Here is a 14,336-nt window from a genome sequence, read left to right as displayed (position 1 = left end):
CTCTTCCTTTAGATGACAGGAACGAAGTCACAGGGTGGGTGTACACCCCGTGTGTTTTTGGAAGCAATGTCATTCTCTCCTAGGTTTTACGATTCACATCACAGGAGGTGTGTACACCCCTTGTTATATTGGATGGAGTCTCATCCTCTTTCAACCTGTATCTTTAGAACAATATCCCATAGGGGTTGTATATCTCTTCAATATTGGTAGTAATACCATCTTCTTTCCTGGATATAAGAAACAGTATCACAGGAGGGAGGTACACCTCTTGCAATGTTGGTAGTAATATCATCTCTCCGCTGTGGTTATTAAGAACAAAATCCCAGGGTGGCTGTACGGTTCTTACGTTATTGGGAGTCATATCATCCATTCACCCCCCGGATATCAGGAACCATATCACAGTAGAGGTGTCCACCCCCTTCGATATTGTCAGCCATGTCATCCTCTTCCCGCCTGGATATTAGGAAAGATACCCCGGGGTTGGGGGCGGTGTAAACCCACTGCGATATCGAAAGTAAAATCAGCCTCTTTCTCGCTGAATATTAGGAACTATATCACAGGTGTGTGTGCACCTTCTGGGATATTGGGAGTACTATCAGCCTCCACCCCACTGCATATCAGGAACAACATACAGGGGGCAGGGTGGTTACACCCCCGGTGATATTGAGAGCAATATTCTTGTCTCATCCCTGTACATTAGAAACTACAGCACAGGGGTCTGTACACCTTCAGCGATATTGGGATTCATGTTATCCTCTCCCCCACTGAATGTCAAAAATGATATCACAGAAGGGTGTACACCCCCTGCGATATGGCCAGTAACATCATTGTCTCTACCTTTGGATACTAGGAACAACATCAGAGAGGGTGTGCACACTCCCCTGCAATATTGGGCATAATGTTATCCTCTCTTCCCCTGGATATTAGAAACGATATCCCTGGAGGTGGGAGGTTGAGTACTTTAAGAACAACATCACGGGGTGGGTTTACTCCCCCTGCGATATTGGGTGTAGTATCATCCTCTCTTGCCTAGGATATTAAGAATAATATCACAGGAAGGGTGTACAGCCACAGTCCCTGTGTTATTGGAAGTAATAGTGTCTTCTCCCACTCTAGATATAAGGAACAATATCCCAGGGTTTGTGTACATCCCTTGCGATATTGGGCATATTGTCATCGTCACCCAACGTGGATATTGGGTGCAGTGTCTCAAGGGGGTGTACACCTCCTTTGATATTGGGAGTAATATCATCCCCTCCCCACAGGATCGTAGGCTAAATATCGAAAGGGTTTTATAACTCGTGCGATATGGGCAGTAATACCATCCTATCCCCACCTGGATGTTAGGAACTATATCACAGGCGGATGTACACTTCTTGGCCTATTGGGAGTCTTATCATCCTCTCCCATCTTGGATATTATGAAAAATATTACAAACGAGGTGTACACCCGCTGAGATATTGAGAGTAATATTATGCTCTCCTCTTCGGGATATTAGGAACAATATCGCAGGAGGTGTGTGCAACCCCTGCGATATTGGGAGTAATATCATTCTCTCCCCTTGAATATAAGAAACAATATCACAGGAGGATGTACCCCTCCTGTGATACTGGGAGTCATACCATGTTGTTCAGAACAATAGCATAGTGGGTGTGTAAAACCCCTGCGATATTGCCATTAGTATTATCTTCTCCATCCCAGGATATACAGAACAACATCACAAGGTGATGTACACCCCTGTGATATTAGGGGTAATATCTTCCTCTCCCCGGCTGGATGTGAGGGAAAATATCACAGTGGAGGTCCAGGTCCCTTGCGATATTGGGAGTAATATCATCCTCTCGTACCCTGGATAGAAGGAACAAGATGATCGAAAGGATGTACACACACTGTGGTAGTTTCAATAATATCATCTTCTATCCCCTGGTTATTAGGAAAAACATCATAGAGGAATGTACACTTTCTGCGATATTGGGAGGAATATCATCTTCTACCCACCGCATATGAGGAACAAGTCTATTATTAATATTAATAAATATAATACAAATTAATGTTAATCATCCAGATTAATAATGACAATAAAGATACTAAATATTAATACTGATTAAAAATATTAACGATGAGTATTAATATTAACACTATTAATAAAATAAAGATATCAACAATTAATCTTAAATCAATACTGAGTGATGCTGGCAAAAAACGATAATATTAAAAATTAGTAACATTAATAAATGATATAATTATTAAACGGTAATTTGACATCATCTATTTAAAATAATTATCCATATTAATGGTAAAATTTTAATTGATAGTATTACTGATAATTATTACAATCGATTCTTGACGTTTAATAATTAATTATATCACTGTTCCCTGAGCAATACACTGAAGGTGTACACCCGTCTGTGAAAGAGTTCATTATTTCCAGAGGGGGAGACAATATTACTCACAATATCTTAAACAGGCTATGAGTCCACCATGGCTCCCAATAGCCAAGGAGGGGAGAGGGGATGGCTATTGGACCCCACCTCGCGGGGCCTCTACCTGTGCCTCAGCTCCCACCCCGGCACCCTCCAATCTGTTCACACAGACTGGAGACCCATCTATAAAAAACATAAATCTGATCCAGTCATTCAAAACCCTTTGCTCACTTCAAGTACACGTCAAGCCTTTCTCGAGAATCCCTGCTTCGCCTGGTTCTGACACCAGGTCCCACTGTAGCTCCAGCCACCCCAGGTCCTCCTGGGGCCTCTGGATATGCTGGCCGCCGTGTGCGTCACATTCAGGCACAGTGGTGGGCGGGAGAGCGACCCCCAAAGCAATCCCGGTTCCAATCCCTGCAACCTGGGACTGTTCCCTCATGCGGTGATAAAGGTGAATTCTGATGACTACCCAGGTGGGCCTTAAGTGCCACGACCTGCATCGGCAGATGAGGGGTGCAGAGGCTGAAGGCCCTGGAGCAGGATGCTGCACACCCACATGGGAGGAGGCGGCGCCAGGGAACAAGGCGTGCAAGGCCCGCAGCTCTGGGCACCTGAATGGGCCACGAGGGACTCTCCTGGAGCAAACACTCCGGTCTCAGTCCATGGCTCCTGCCGTCCAGAGCTGTGGGAGAGGGAGTATTATTTTCCAGCCCCAGGTGTATGGTCAGGGTCACAGCGGCCACGGGACACACACAGGCACCTTCCTCAGCTCTGACCCAGAGGGAAATGCCATTTCCTCAGGAAAACACCGCCTGGTTTCTAGGACCGCAAAGTTCCCTCTGTCATGGGCTCTCGGGACACCTCATGTTCTCTCTTCATAGAAATCACCCCGGTGTCTCTCCCTGCAGTTACCTCGTGGTTATTTGACTTGCAGTCCTCACTGGGCTGCAAATTCCATGAGGGCAGGAACGGTGGGCTGGGCTCACACCACTGCACCATCAGCAGGACCCGGCCGAGCCCAAACAGCAGGCGCTCAAGAAATACTTGTCACTGAATGACATAAGCACAGTATTCCCCAGCCAGTCGTCTGTCCATCCGTCTGTCCAGGTCAAGGGCTGATCCTGCAGGATTCCCTAACCGGCCTCCATGGGACTCAGCCAAGAGTAAAAGCATGAAGTGGGGGTGTGGACTTGAGACTGGGAGCCATATGAGAGTCTGTGCACGAAAGTTTAACACCCACTGGGAAATGTTCACTTGAGTGCCTCGGATGAAATTTAAAAGCGCACTTTGTTGAATAAACACAGGCTTGATTAAACCATTCCAACCTATACTTCGTTTGACAGATTCTTTTCCTCCCAAAATAATTGGTTGATGTATTCAAAACTGAACACGGGCTCTAGTTAGCGGGCCACTTTGCATTGTGTAGAAGCCGAGGTGGGGAGAGAAACAGGCAATGGGAAGAATTCCTGTCTTTGTGCTTAGGAAGGACAGAGGACAGAAGCCCGTCAAGGGTCCAAAGAGCCCACAACTGCCTTCTTGAAGGGCCAGTGCAGAATTCTGAGGGTGTCACTGTTCCACCTGTACCGGCTCTCTCTCTAATTGCGATCTAAGACTTAAGATGCCATAAGGCTTTAAGACTTGCCCTTGGTGTTAGAGAATCCTGGGCATGGGAAGGAAAATGTGGGTGGGGCGTCAGGACCCCCAGAGGCACAAAGCCTCATGGGTTATTTTTCCAACTGAATCTCCCCCGCAGCCCACCCTGAGGTGGGGAATTACTGTCACTCATTCAAAGAATGACATCAACCACTTAATGGCAAAAGAATTCCGCAGGCAAAACAGCTCTCCCAAGAGGCTGATTTGTGCCCGAGAGTGTCTGAGTTCTGCTCCCGCCAGGCTGCTGCTGTGGGTGCGTGGAACAGCGCAGCCCTGACACCTGAGCCACGCCCCCGACCGTGTGCTCCTCTCATTGTAAACGCAGTGAAAGCTGGGATGGAAGAACCCGCCTTTGCTGGAGCTTAGATACAGCTTTCCTGAACTCTCTCCTCATTACCTAGATGGCATCTGAAGCCTGAATTAGCCTCTAAAAATAGCAAGTCACTCCAGCCGTGCCTCAGGCAATTAGTCAAAGTAGCACTGACAAGAAAAAAGCCGATCCCAAGCGTGGCCCTGCGTGGACAGCAGCTGTGAGCCGCACTCGTCAGGCAGAGCCTGTGACCTCAGCCATTCTTGCCACACAATGGGATGTGCCTGGCAGACACAACCCCCTGCAAGGGCACACACACGATCCTACTAGGAAATTGCCTAAGGAGTCCCATGGGAGCGAGAGCCCAGGCTACAGTTCAAACATCACCGGCACGTTGCTCCGTGGGTGTAAAGAACTATAAATTGGTGGTGAAAGATAAGGTGGCGTTTGCTACAGCGTTAAGGTAGAAAAAAGCCACTGACTTCTCTGTGAGAACCACTTTGCTCTGTGAATCTGCAGGGAGGCCAGTTTTCCCATGACTGCTATCCCTCACGGCAGCCGAGCCTCTACTGAAGTCGGTGGCCAGACAGGGCAGGGGGTGGGGGTCCCGTCCCTGCTACAGCAAGGGACCCGCAGCAAAGCAGAGCCGCTGGCCGGGGTTGTGCTGCGCCACGTGTGGGGTGCGAGGGTGGAAGCATGTGTGGACATCTACAAGGTGCTAAAGGAGAGCTAAGCCAGCGATGGCCCGAACCTAACGGCATTCAATGAACAGGGGACAAGCACGGGGCCCAAGAAAGTCCAGGGAACGAGCCTGGGCCAGCCTCTGCAAGGCCAGCACAGCACCAGGGAACACGACAAGGAGAAGCCCAGGAGAGAGATGGCCCTCAGCTCGAGTGGGAGGCACAGGAGGCTGCAGCCGACCTCACGGCCCCTCCGCTCCCTTCCCTGCACTGGAAGTCAGTTCTGAAGGAACAACCCGGAACAGAACTGCTGTTTTCCGAGGTTCTGTGCCAAGCTGAACTAAGGAGTACCCAACAGGGCTGGGAGTTTTCACCGCAAACTCCGGAGGTGGTTTGGACGTGAAGATCTAAGGTAAAGGACAGTGGCTGCTCTTCAGAAGGCACCAGGCGGACAAGCCACTGATGTGACCCTACTTGCCAAGGTGGCCACCGTCCCGTCTGCAGCTGAGTGAGGACCCTCTCCGCAGCAAAGGCCTGTGAAACTCCCACAGGTCCTCATGTCCAGCTCATGACCATAGAGGTGGGTCAGCTTATCAGGGACCTGAGGGGCCACCATGTGGCTGTCAGCACCACGCCCATCACCAGCAGGATCCACTCCTCCCATAGCACATGTTGGTGAAGCTGCCTGCCCAGGAGGACTTGATTTCAGCTCACTCAAGAACCTCTCATCTCACCAGGAAGGCTGTGGTTCCAGGCAGCGGCCCCCAGTGGACACGGCTGTGTCCCAGAGCTCTTACGTACCACGCACTCAAACCCCTTCCTGCAGGCTCCCACAGCTGGCCCTGCAGCCTCGCTAGTCAATGCAGGCAGGAGAGGCAGGCTCCAGAGAAATGGTGCTCACCGCTCCCCTAGTCTAGGTGGGATAGAAACATGACCCCTAGAACTGAATATATCATCTCACTTTTAGTCAGTAAAGACAGATTCTCCCTAAGGCAGAGAAGCTAAAAAATTTACCCTGTTCTGGCCAGTGTGATCGACATAAAGTCAAGCTAATAAAGAGTGGGGGTGGGTGGAGAAGAGTAATAGTAAATCTGGCTCATTCTTAGCACAGAAAAAACAAATTGCTAAAATAAATGAAAGAAAGCAATGGGAGGAAACTGGGTTCTCTTACCTGGACAACAGCATTCAGGCCAGTGTCAGCGCCCAGGCTTATTTCTGTGCCCGGGACATTGTTGCTAATCGTGGCCGGCACCACACACAGGTGGATGCAAAGCTCCTGGTGGCGGCCTCACGCCTCGGCCATGTCACACGCGCTCTCGTAAGCCTGAAGCAGCAGGGCCAAGCAGTTAGCGGGGGGTGCTGGGTGCTCACCTGCCAGCCCCAGGGCCTGCGCTGAGGTCCAGGAAGGGACAGAAGGGGCCTGAATCACCAGCGGAAGCCGGTTCATGCGGGTCAAGGGGCCGAGGGGAGCTCTGGAGGCCGTGCGGTAGCAGGACAGGCCTCAGCGACACAGGGGACTGCCTGGGCACAGCCCAGGTCCTCGTGAAAGGGGAGGCCTGCAGGCAGCACAGCAGGGTGGGGGTGAGGCAGGCAGCAGAGCAGGTTGCAGGCAGTGGCGAGTTAGTCACAAGCGGGACAGCTCAGCTCTCGGCATCTCATTGTGGGTAAGGGAGGCCGGGGCGGTCAGCAGGTTTAAAGGCAAAGCCATTCCTGTAGCTTCCTGCAGGCAGGCCACGATCAGTGGGATGGGCACACAGCTGTAAGGACCACACCAAGTGACAGCCTTCATCGTGCAGAGGCAGCCTCCACGCTCAGGCAGGGAAGGAGGCAGGCAGCTGGATTACCGGCGGGCCACACTCAGCCCCACGCCACATCTCTGCTCACCGGCAGGAAGCCGCACACAAAGCCACACAGGCGAGCAAGAGCCCGAGTTGCTGCTCTGGGGTTCCACTGGGAAATGGGCTCTGGTGTCAGAAAGGGGAGCGGTTCTGGAGCCCATGTGCACCGGGGTTTCCCAGACTCCACCTCAAGGTGTTAACCAAGGTAACAGCAGGACAGGTCTACACGCTCACTGTTCCCACCTCCAAGCGGCCCCACACAGCAAGGTATTTTTGTCATCCACTTGGCGGCAAAACCAACTGTTTATGGACTTGGACTTGTCCCTCTTCCTGTGAATATCCCCACATCTGCTGCAGAAATGCTACTGCTGGGACGCAGGGCGGGGCCCACATCGCCCCAGGAGAGTTGGACAGTGAGCGACCCAGGCTCTGCAGCCCTGGTGCAACCCAAAGCATCCCAAGGCCAGGAGTCCGTGTGGGCCGAGGGCTTCCGACAGTGGGTGATCTGTGGCAGAGGAGTTCACAGAGTGGTGGGTAGGAGGGTAAGGTGGATGGGTCAGTGCTGGGCGACCACGAGGTGAGCTGTGAGCAGGGTCCCCCACGCCCCATGGCATGGCCTCCACGTCCACCCAGGCCCAGCACATGCCCAGCTCTTGGGCTGCTCTGTACAGGCTCTGCCTTGCAGGCTCTGGCCATGGCAGTTTGTGCAGGACTTCAATCCAAATGCCAGCCTGCTTGCCAGCCTGAAACACTCATCTGGAGATACTCGCTGGCCTGGTGCCCAGGATGTGGCCCCGTCAGCACCATCACGTGGGGGGCTCCTTATGCTTTTCAGACAGGTGATGTCACTCCTTTACTGTGGAATGCCCTAGCTCAGGACTGACCAAGACTGGCTGCGGGGAGCTGGTTGCTTCTCCAAGAAGCCCTCACTGGAAGCCAGAGGGTGTGTGTAACCTGGTGCCTGAGGCACACAAGAGGGCAGGTGGGGGAGGTCTCGGCTCCTTAACTCCACATTGAAATCTGTGGGAATGGACCCATTGCTGCAAATCCTCTCTCCCCTCCTTCCCTATCGCTCCTCTTCTCCTTCCTTCAGTCTCCAAAAAAGGGGAGGGAAGCTTCAAGACGGGGGAGACCCTGCCCAGAAAAGCATAAAACTCTCAAGACCGAACACAGCCGGGCCCCTGGGTACGTGGGGGGGGGAGCACTATGACAAGGAATTACTCTCAATGCTGTGGTCACCGCCACCTTCGCGACACCTGACGGCAGTGTGGCACCCACCTACTGTGTTTCTGATGTGACCTGATCAAGCTTACAGGACAGAGTAATGCATCAGCCAGCGCTAGGGAATGAAAGGAGTCCAACTGAAACTCCCTGCAGCCACATCCTGAGAATGTGTAACACCTGCTCTGAGGTATTTCATTCACTCTGTTCTGCCTGGAAGACCCACTCACCAGCACCGCATAGATTCTGAGGGGCTGTGGCATCAGCTAAGCATCAATGCTGGCGAGAAGGAAATCACGAGTGAGGATGAGGACACACGTGTCCAAAGAAGATGATGACTTCACCGTATCAGATCCGCCCAAGGCTTCTGAAGCACAACACGGCCACGTCCTGAGCCAGACTCCTACTATGGAGCCCGCCCTGTGCTTGGAGGGACTTTCCGCAGTGTCCCTTGTCTCCAGCCCCAGAAGCTGGGAGCATCACTTCTCCCAGTTCTAACCAGAAACCTCCCTGGACGGTGCAAACATCCCCTGGGGCACAATCATCCCAATGAGAATCACCGAATATACTGAACAACTGGAGCCATCCACAGACCCCAAACATAAATGCTGCCCAGGACCAGGCCATGAGTCATGGGGCACAGAGGGTGTGGCCGGACAGGGAAGAGATGCTCACTCCCACACATCCTCAACCTCCGATGGCTTCAGGACAGTGGCTGGAGCAACCCGGAGCCATCCACATCAAGTCGCCTCACACCCTCATGTCCTGAGTTCGTCACCAGCTCCTGTTCTACGGCCAGACAAGCCCAGTTCAGACCCAAATCCAAACCTTCTCAGGCTTCATCCTGTTTTGCCGTCAGTAAACAGGACTCTGGAGAAAACAGCTGCCATGTTCACATCTCCGTCCCTCTCCCTTCAGGCGTCCACAGAGGGACCCCTCAGCAGCTTTCTCATCCCTGTCCTGGCTCCCAAGCAGCTGCTGCATTCGCTGGGGTGACCTTGATCGGCCGGTGTCACTCATCCATCACGAGACTAGAAGCACAGCACTCCCAAGACAGCCTCATTCCTCGGAGCTCAGGATCAGAAGGGCAATGAGGACACACACATACCCTTACCAAGGTGGCTGTGCCTGGCCAACGGGAGCCTCAACTAACTACACTTTCTAGTTCTTTCTCTATTGTAATCAGTTAACTTAAGGCCCAGCGTCGTGGCTCATCCCTGTAACCCCTGCACTTTGAGAGGCCAAGACAGGGGGACTGCTTGAGCCCAGAAGTTTGAGACCAGCCTGGGCAACACAGGGAGACCTCATTTCTATAGAAATACAAAAAATTAGCTGCTCACGGTGGCATGCACGTGTAGTCCCAGCTATTCAGGAGGCTGAGGTGGGAGGATCTCCTAAGCCTGGGAGGTGGAGGCTGCAGTGAATCGTGATTGCACCACTCCATTCCAGCCTGAGAAACAGAGTAAGGACCTGTCTCAAAGAAAAAAAAAAAAGAAAAGAAAAGAAAAGAAAACAAAAGAAAAAAGAAAGAAAACGAAATTGTTTAACCTAGCTTTGAGAAACTTGAATGAATGAAAAACTGAATTTAAAACAATCGCATAATAAATTACACAGTCCCTCCAAGGGAAGTCAAAGTGGGTAGAACTGATCATTTGGGGGGTGTTTGCCTCACGTATTTTGGTTTTCAAATTTTGACCCTACACATTTATTACATATTTACAATCTGAAAAACAACAACAAAAAAGTTATTTATAGCGGAGGACCCTGGAATTAAAGAGAGATTTTTTTATGCCTGAAAGTGTACATCACATACCACAAGGACCTCTGCTTTGTGTGGAAAGTTGAAAATAAAAAAAGTTACAGGGAGATCAACAGCAGCTTTGTCCCACATCTTCAGATGCTCAGCTAACTGCAGTGACTGCTCTCAAATTCTCCACCCATTCCCTCTGGGCAAGTTCCTATTAGGTAACAATTTGGGAAAAAAGAAGTTTCAATCCCTCCCATTGCACACCCAACTTTCACGGACCCAAAAATCCAGCTAAAGCCAGCGAAAGAGCAGCGAAAGCCATGCTGGCATCCCCTCTGTGAAACTGACACTCATGTTCATGTTCCCAGCGTGAAGGTCAGCCCAGAGCTGGGCCAGCCCCGCAGCAGCAAAGCCGTGACACCCGTCACCGGGAGAAGAGAAGCAACGTCTAGGTCAGAGATTAGTGACTGCCAAAAAAAAGGTGAAAGTTGCCCCCAAAGCCAGTGAACATGGGAAAACCTGGGCAGGTTTCCTTCGCAAAGAAGGTGAAGAAAGTTTAAGATGCTCAGAAAAGCAAGAATCAAGTGCTAAGCGTTACTTACTATATGTGCTGTATGGTAAATGCTTTTTTTTATTTACCAGTGCTAGAAATAAGTTTCATGCCAAGGATTTGCAAAAAAAAAAAAAAAAAAAAGGAAAAGAAAAACTGAAAAATATTCATGAGAACTAAGTCACACAAGAAAAATTAAACCTTGAGAATTAGTGAAAAATTTTAGACACCAAAATTTTAAAAAAATGAAATGCTTCCTGCATTAGGTATGGATTTCAGGCTCCCACGTGAATAGCCGGGAATGGCGGCACGTGCCTGTGGTCCCAGGTACTCAGGAGGCTGAGGTGGGAGGATCATCTCAGCCCAGGAGGTCGAGGCTGCAGTGAGCCGAGATTACAACACTGCACTCAAGCCTGGGTGACAGAGTAAGACCTTGTCCCACAAAGAAAACAAAACAAAACAAAAAAACAGAAGAATATATTTCTATGTTTTATTATTGTCTCTTGGCAAAAACCTAAACTAGCCCCAATATTGCCTTAGATGTAATTTAACAGCCCCGGTTTACAAAGAGGAAAATGAGGTCAACAGACAAGACCAAAGAGATAACAAATGCAATGGTGTGCTCAGGACAATGACTACACTTATAAAATATTCAGTTCAATTTCTACCCTCAGCATCAAGGCAGGGGTTCATCATAACGGGTATTGGAGGCTTAAAGAAAATTTAGGCTCAGCATGTCCAAAAAAAAAAAAAAAAGCGAATTTTAATGCTGGTGCAATCACAGGAGACTGCGGCCCAGCCCTCCTCAGCACTGCAGGTACTCACGGGCACTCCCGGGGTATTGGCCACGCTACATCCCCCGCCGGTGACCACACAGAGGAAGAGGCAGTAAAACATTTTTGGGAAGGAGATCAAAAATGTTCAGAGTCTAAAAACATAATTTTCTAGGGGGTGGGGAAATAACGAGAAGCTCTCATTCAGGGTATTTGTAAAAGGCTGTTTCTAGCGCACTGGTAGATAAAAAAGGGCCGGCACCCGCCTGGTGAGGCACACACGGACTTACGTCGGTGATAGTGTTCAGGGCTGTGTCTGCCCCGATGCTGAAATCGGAACCCGGCACATTGTTGGACACACTAGCGGGAATCATGATCATGGGCACACAGAACTCCTCGTGCTTCCCCCGGGGGGCTGACAGCTCCAGGAGTCCCATCTAAATTGATCCAGTATCTGCAACGCTGGCTGCTCAGAGGCCATGGTGTGGAAGGGCCAGGTCATCGCTTAGTCATATGGGGCACAAGCACGTCACTTGCCACTCCAGTCTTTCTATTTCGTCAAACCCTATTTTCTCCTGAATATTGATCATAGCAAAGTCAATACCCTTTGAAACATCAGCTTGCTCTGTTCAAGAGCTTTAAACACACGTAAGTCTTTCTTGCCATGCTCAACACACACGACCGGCCGTTTCTGAAGTCAGTGTTTCTGGAACAAAAGCCTTGGCCTGCGCCGTGAACATTCACGCTGAGCACACTGTCGCGAGGCTGCTTGGCCAGCCAGCAGGGGCAGGAGAGAGCCGCAGGTGCGGTGTAGTGGTCCCTGCAAAGGCGCCTCACTCCCTCAATCAAGGGCGGTGCCTCCTGCCAATCCAGCGGCTTCCTCCATGGGGAAGCCGCCTCTTCAGCTGCCACCGCACGGACTTCAGACGGCTCAGCCAATGGGGCAACAGATTCTACAGAGTTCCATGTTGTTAAAGGAAAACTTCTGTTACCAGAAACCTTAATATCAGATTCAACGTAAAATAACCAACAAGGTTATTTCCAAACCAACATGCTACTGGTGCCTTATCCTCCAATGCTGCTTAAACACGGAAAAATATGAGGAAAAAAGAACATGGCACTTAATTCTTTAAAAATAACACCTCTTCCAGGTTCATCTTACCCGTATCATAAAGACTTAGAACTGTGGATTCCCTACAGGAACGTGGAGTGGGGGTGGATCCCCACGCTGACCCAGCCTCCCCACAGGTCAGTCACCCCCGACCACGGGGTTCACACCTCTCTAGGCCCTGTCACCTCAACAAGAAAAGGTGGCATCTCTGAGATCTCTTCGCAGGGAGCACCCGAACGGGAGCTAGAGAGAGACACAGACACACCCACAACTGTTTTAAAATCCTGAAATGCAATACATATTTAAGGACTTCATTAGTAGCTTTTTAAAACAGTAAGAACAGAGTGAGCCTGGTTTTAACCTCTCTGCCACAATAACACCGTGTACATCTGTCTTTTACTGTTTGCTCCTCCTCCAGCAGCTGCTGCCTGGCTGGCCGACTGCAGAAGAGCCTCGGGTACTCCCGGGAGCCCTCGGTAAAAGCGTGAGCACCACGATCACGTCTCAGGACGCCACACACGTTAGGGTCGCCCACAGACCGCCATTTCCAATGCCTAGAAGGCACTGAACCGGCCTCCTGCTCTTTGTCAATGTCAACTCTCCTAAGCTATGTTGTGTTGAACATTTTTAACTGCAGTCCACACACACTTCTTTGTTTCTGTCTTGTTTTTATCCTAGAGGCATATTATGGAAAATTAAGTTTGTAAAGTTGAAGAGTTTTCTGAAAGTCGCCTTCTAATCCTGGAAAGAAAAAAAAATGGGCCAGATGTGTTGCTCACACCTGTAATCCCAGCAGTTTGGGAGGCTGAGGCGGGCAGATCGCTTTAGTCCAGGAGCTCAAGACCACCCTGGAAAACATAGCAAAACGCTGTCTCTACTAAAAATACAAAAAAAAAAAAAAAAAATTAGCTGGCCTTGGTGACGCGTGTCTATTCCCAGCTACTTAGGAAGCTGAGGTGGGAGGATACCTTAGCCCAGGAAGTGAAGGCTACAGTCAGCCAAGATTTGAGTCACTACACTCCAGCTTGGGTGACAGAGTGAGACTCTGCCTCAAAAAAACAAAAAGCAAAAACAACTGTATAAATCAGTACAGAAGGGAGTTAGCTGGGCATGGTGGCACACACCTGTAATCCCAGCACTTTGGGAGGTCGGGGTGGGCACATCACCTGAGGTCAGGAGTTTGAGACCAACCTGGCCAATATGACAAAACCCAATCTCTAATAAAAATACAAAAATTAGCCGGGCATGGTGGCGGGCGCCTGTAATCCTAGCTACTCAGGAGGCTGAGACAAGAGAATCACTTCAATCCAGGAAGCAGAAGTTGCAGTGGGCTGAGAATGTGCCACTGCACTCCAGCTTGGGCAACAAGAGCAAGAGTCCACTTCAAAAAAAATTAAAATTAAAATTAAAAAAAAAGGGAGCTAATGTTTTTCATTTAAGGGAAGGGAGAAGAACATTCAGTATTTCTACATCTCACTCACACATCTGCAGTGGTGCCCTGAAGTATTCAAGATACACATTCCTACAAATAGAGCTTAAAACTACTCACCAAGTTACATGCTAAAAGCACATGCATTGTAAGAATGCTACATTCGATTTTTTAAGCATCTGTAACCAATATTTTAGCATACTGGCAGCTTTCCCTTCAGGTGCTGTATGCCTAAATTATTCCATGTTTAGTCATTCATTTTAGAATTTATGACTTGCTCTAGACAAAAGAAATATATTTAAACATAAGGTACTAAATTAATGACTTAGGGAAAAAATTACTAAATTAACTTGGAAGTTAAACTTTGCAAACTGAATTTGTTGGACTTCATGTAAGCTATATGATCAGTTTTTTAAATTGTTGTGTGTTTCCCTCGAGGATGGAAGTCTCCTCTTTTCTGTCATCCACTGTGCACACCGCTGCAACCCGCGCCTCTCATCCACCAACCACAGTGCGGCCTGCAATTCACCCTGTACCATGCCTTCCACACCTTACCTGAAAGTCACTAAGTATAACCAAGAAGGAAATGAAAAGCAGA

General features: G+C 49.6%; 1 long non-coding RNA gene across 1 annotated transcript in view; it reads right to left on the bottom strand.

Moving 5' to 3' along the window:
* The window catches only part of LOC140711039 (uncharacterized), a 70,956-nt gene that overhangs the window by 3,248 nt on the left and 53,372 nt on the right, over positions 1-14,336 (bottom strand). Inside the window, exon 2 of the long non-coding RNA XR_012092187.1 lies at positions 9,469-9,598. This is a non-coding gene — a long non-coding RNA (uncharacterized lncRNA). The remainder of the gene's footprint in view (positions 1-9,468; positions 9,599-14,336) is intronic.

Source organism: Chlorocebus sabaeus, unplaced genomic scaffold (assembly GCF_047675955.1).
Source record: "Chlorocebus sabaeus isolate Y175 unplaced genomic scaffold, mChlSab1.0.hap1 unalloc_scaffold_135, whole genome shotgun sequence".
NCBI classification, from domain to species: domain Eukaryota; kingdom Metazoa; phylum Chordata; class Mammalia; order Primates; family Cercopithecidae; genus Chlorocebus; species Chlorocebus sabaeus.
This window is presented reverse-complemented; position numbering and strand designations above follow the sequence as displayed.